Below are 5,874 nucleotides of genomic sequence, written 5' to 3' on the forward strand. Positions count from 1 at the left end.
CATACAGAGAAAGACAGATACCATATGTTTTCACTCTTATGTGGATCCTGAGAAACTTAACAGAAGACCATGGGGGAGGGGAAGGAAAAAAAAGTTAGAGAGGGAGGGAGCCAAACCATAAGTGACTTTTAAAAACTGAGAATAAACTGAAGGTTGATGGGGGGTGGGAGGGAGGGGAAAGTGAGTTATGGGCTTTGAGGAGGGCACCTGTTGGGATGAGCACTGGGTGTTGTATGGAAATCAATTTGACAATAAAATTCATATTAAAAAATACAAAAAAAGAAAATTAAATAATTCAATTTAGTACACAATATAGTAGTTAATTATATTAGTCTGAGTTGATGAGAGAAATAATATACTAGATATTGAACAAAAATATTGAAGCTAAAGACATAAATAGAGAACATTTATGGAGAATAGAGTTGTCACGATGAAATATGAAGATCAGAATGGGAAGAAATAAGAATCATTTAATTGTTTCACTAGTCTATACAAAATAATAAAGCAAAATTAAAGAAATGATGATTATAAATTTCTAATTTAAAAACTAGGCATGATGTTATAAAAAAGAAATGCATTGCAACAAAAGCAGATAAAGATACTCACCAGAAATCTTAATCAAATTGTGTAAACAAAAGAAATTACAACAAAAACATTAAAAAGCACAGCGTTTTAAAGCAGAGAAAAATAAATTAGAAAACCTACAGAGGTGAGAGTACACTCTGCAGCCTTAATAGGTGCCAGAACACACATAAATAAATATAGTGTTAGAAAAGTCTTGCTTAATTAAAATTAAATGCACAGCTAAATATCTTGAACTAAAAAGAGTAAATAGAATTTTCAAATGTTGCATTACCAATAGGTAATTACTAGCATTGTACTAAAGTACAATAGTCATGCTTTAGAGTGTATTTCTCTTGTATACAGAAAAATTTTCCTTAAGGGTGTTTGAGAAATAAAACGAAAGATAAAGGAATTGTCAACACATGGGAATATCAAATCCTCCTTGATACTATACTAAGAAACTCGAGGGTACTTGGTAACAGAGGTTTGAAAAATATTTAGATACAGTAAAACTTTCAATTACATATAAATTAAAATTACATTTAAATATTATATATAAACACTCCATAATTTGAATAAAATCAAAATAATCAGTTATAGATAACGATTTTCAGAATATGTACTTATAACTTGATTGTAATTTTCCCATACTTTTGAATCACATTTTTTATTATTTTATTAGAACTTGTTAGCACCAATGCACTGACAGTGGCATAGACATTGGCACATGCTTCTGGACATCCAGAATGAACGTGTCATGTGCCCATAACAGAGTGGAGGAGAAGGAGATAATGACGCCCACCTAATACATGACCACAAAGAAACTCGCCAACAGCAGGATGGTTTGGGTGGCCCTTCTCTAGGGGGAGACTCTTGAGGAGAGGTGCTGGCACTGCCTCTGATGACTGCACAAGAGAATCATAATGTATGCACTTGAGAGCAGCATGCCTCCAACAAACAACCATCCCTGGATATTAAAAAAGTGAAAAACGGTTCCCTGATGATGGAGTTTAGGTGAGAAAGTGAGAAGTATTTACTGACACGCAGTAGACTGCTCTGGGTCACTTTAGAAGGAGCAGCAGTATACAAGATGCAGTTACTAATGAGAGACAAACTGAGAAACCATAAGATGATAAAAGAATGGAAGATGTACTTTTTGCACGTATGTTTAAAGCTGGCCAACCAGGAGGTGCTAGGGCTGATGATGATGGCCTTGAACATGCCGAGGCGACAGGTGGTGCTCAAGGAGAGACCCCGTGTCTCCCTGATCATACAGAATAAAGCCTTGAATTTGAAATCACTTAGAATGTTCAGTACTTCAAATATGTCTGTAGACATTAAAAACAGTGCAGGGAAGAGTTTTAGTATGTGGACAAGAGCCAAGGGATAGATGGTCATTTCAGAAGGCTTAGGCCTGTAATCCAGAAGGAGCATGAAGATGTGGAAGAGAAGCAGGAAGGTGTTGGCAAAAATTACAATACTAATGTGTAAAATTTGGCCTATCTTAATAGTAATATAAATGGAATATGTCATCATCACAGTAGCCAAAAAAATAGATCCTTTTGTGTATCTGAAAAAAATTACACTTTACATCATCAATGTGATTCATTTTCTTGTCAAAATCATCACCACAATTTTTATTTTACTCGTTTAATCAGTAAACCTATGTTGTATAAAATCTTAGGAATACAGTCTCAACATTATTTGTACACCAATTTTACTATGTGTATATTATATACATACCTACCTATCTGTCATCTTCCTATATCTATCATTCTATCAATCTATCTATCTATCTATCCATCATATATCTATCTATATTCTATAATATATGCATCATCTAACTTGGGAGAGAGAGAAGAAAAGAGAGGGAGGCGGGGTGGGGGACAAAGAGAAAGAACTCATATCCATATTCATGCCAGGATGATGTACCCATTCCCCATACTCCTACAGTACATTCATTTCTTTTTTAGAAAGTTGTTCTTACCTTTCCTCCATTGCCCTGTCTCATATTCAGCACCAAGAATACTAATAGCCATATAAAGTATGCATAGGTGTTCATATAGTTGAACTGTTATAAATTTTATGCTAATGGGGAAAGAATTACCAAACAAATAATTGGGAAAAAATTATGCCCAGGCAAGTCTTCCATCACATTCTGTGACACTTTTTCTTCTTCCTCCTTCCACATTTAGAGATCATCATGATTACATTTGGTCTATTTTGATAATTCAGCATAATCTCACCTTAAAATCAGATTATTATTAATCATCTTTTTACCAGTAATCTTAATTCTCATTGACATACAACCTAATGTATTCATATCAGGGATATGGGGATTTGCATATAGACATACCAGAGGATAAGAATAACTATTTTATTCCAAATCTTATTAAAATTTTTATTCAGGTTGAACCTGCCACATTCCCTTTTATTTTCATCACAGTGATTCATTTTGTAATCTCTTTTTATATCAGTAGGGAATTGCTGAAGACCATTTCTCAATTTTCAAGTGGACAAGAAGACAAATACATGATTATCCAGTTTATGATGTCCACAAAGTTGTTTTAAAATGTTTGCATGGAGATATTTTCAAAGGATTTCATTTAATATGAGGATATCCTCCCACACCATTAAAAATCCTCCAATAGGGGTGCCTGGGTGACTCAGTCAGTTAACGGTCTGACTCTTGATTGATTTCAGCTCTGGTCATGATCTCAGGGTTGTGAGTGATTCCTGTGTAAGCCTCTGCACTGACAGCTCAGAGCGTGCTTGGGATTCTCTCTCTACCTCTCTCTCCCCTCACCAACTGTCACACACTCACTGTCTCTGAAAATAAATAAATGAACATATGTAAAAATGTCCCAATTAAAAAATATGCTGATATTTCCAGCATCAGAATACTTTGTAAAATGTCACTGAATAATTTTGCAATTATTTATTATGGTATTTGCCCTGTATGTAAGCATAATTATTTTACCCAAATAATGTGATACAGGGATTAAAATATTTAGCTGTACTACTTATTCTATTTATTCTTCTATTGAAAGGAGTACTCACCTTTGTTCTCAATGAAGATATTTTGAGAGTGAGTGTTCTTGGGTGAAACTCAGAATGTCATTGCTGAGGTAAAAAAAATGTTCTATAATCACATGATATATGGGATTTTATAAAGCAGTAATTGCACATTCGATTAAATGGCTGTTTCCAAATGTTTATTATGTGACAAATTTATCTTCAAAGTCAGAAACAAAAAACTAATAGTTGCCACAAATATATATCTATACCACAGAACACTTGGGTTATGCTGTCATATTAGGCCCTAGAGACTAGGCCTGATCTATTAGGCTATATTGCCTTAAAGGCACAATGATATCCAAATTGTAGGGATCATAGTCCAGCGTCAGTAAAGGAACATTTGGCTGTTGGCCACTAGTATGTATGTATAATTACTTACTTAATGTATATGAATTTTAAAGATATAAGACATGTATCCCCCCAAAAGAGATAATAAATTATATTCAATAAAATATATATATATAACTTTTAATATTTTACCAGCTTATGGAATATATGGCTGACCACCTCTAAGTCATGCCTGCTTTCTGTAAATGGCTATCACATACTGAAAAGGTGTATTTCTGCTGAGTAGATACATAATGTTCTCTGCCATCCCCCCACCGTGACACTCTCAATGGTTTTGGTGTTGAGCCTAGATAAGAAATTACCATGTTTGCCATAGGTTTGAGTTGGACAATCAAGTGTAAGACATTCAGTTAAATTTAATTATCATAAAAATGATGAATAATTATTTTAGTAGATGTATATACCAACTATTGCATACACATATTAAATGCATGTATGCAAGTAATATATAGTGGTCCAAAAAGTCACTGCCACTTTTCTGAATTTCAGTTCCTGCATCCTGTGATTATATTCAATAAATCTGAAAACCCTACCAAGGAAAAATAATGGGATTTGGAAGACATGGATTCTATCTGTAGAAATGAAATATTTAAAAAATATGTATATTTGATTGGTGAGTACATAAAAAGGAACTTGGTCTTAGCACAAATATTGAAAACCTCTAAATCTAAATGCACATCTCAGTACTCAGTCTGAAGAGAGATAATTAGTTCTTCCTGGGGTAGAGGGTGCAAACACTAAACAGTCCTGGAAGACGGATAAGGCAGATGAAGTTCACTCTAATGTGTACGCTCTTACTTGAGGGTATTTTGAATATTTTAAGCCAAAATTATGTACATAATCATAGATAATGGTGAGTAAATATCACCCTTAAATAAACCTGGCACAAACACCCATCATAAGTTCTTTGGACTGACATCAAATGTCTGAAATAATAAGGGGAAATGAAAGGAAGAAATCATTTGCAACAACCCAAGTGATATTTCTCAGTAGATTATGTTATATAGGAGAAAATAAAGTTTTATAAAATGTATTTCCTTACAATTATAAAAAATCTTTCATTCGAAGTTCTATTATCCAATAAATTATATAATATTTATACAGTGCTTTCTAGACTGCCACATGCACGTGTGCGCATGCACACACACACACACACACGCTGTATAATCTATATGAAAAAAATCACATCCCATCTTCTTTTGTATTATTGTTTCAGTCAATAGCATCACATTTCTCCTTAGTTTTACCATACTCTTAAAAATGAACCACAAAACCTATGTCTAGTTATTTATAGCTTAAAGTCCTTATGAGAATTGTAAGTGAAAAGGTGCAGGTAAGTTGGTTGGTTCAGTAGTGATAGTGACACCATGAGAAACAGAGCTGAACATTTGAAAAATTAAAAAAGAACACTTTTTTGTAAAAGAACATGTTTTTGTAAAAGGTACTAATGTCAAAATAATTAGTATGCTAATCATCAGATACCATTAAGTAACTGGAAAGCATCTGCTGCTTTCTGGCAATTGAAAGAGTACAGGGTGCAGAGGGAAACATGATGAATGATGACAAAGATATCATTCTTTTAAGCTATTTAATTCTCTGAAATCCTGGAGAAAGGAATAAGCAGGCAAAGTGAGAAAAAGTAAAATGCATTCAAATTTGAAATGGAACATGATATGCACACAAATGTCATTCTATAAGTATATAATTGTATACTCTAATAACATTAATTAAATTCACCTTTAACCTGGAAATATCAACTGATGGTAGTTATAATTCAATAAGTTGTAAGACTGAAGCTATGAATATTCTAATATTTCAACCAAAAATCATGCCTCATCTCACCTCCCTTCTGAGTCTTGAACACTTACTGTTAATGAAGCTGAG

The 5,874-nt window shown here is 33.5% G+C and overlaps 1 pseudogene; it reads right to left on the reverse strand.

The window, feature by feature from the left end:
* Positions 1-1,187: 1,187 nt before the first annotated feature.
* LOC106985202 (putative vomeronasal receptor-like protein 4) lies at positions 1,188-2,097 on the reverse strand (annotated as a pseudogene).
* Positions 2,098-5,874: the final 3,777 nt, after the last annotated feature.

Source organism: Acinonyx jubatus, chromosome A1 (assembly GCF_027475565.1).
Source record: "Acinonyx jubatus isolate Ajub_Pintada_27869175 chromosome A1, VMU_Ajub_asm_v1.0, whole genome shotgun sequence".
Classification (NCBI taxonomy): Eukaryota; Metazoa; Chordata; class Mammalia; order Carnivora; family Felidae; genus Acinonyx; species Acinonyx jubatus.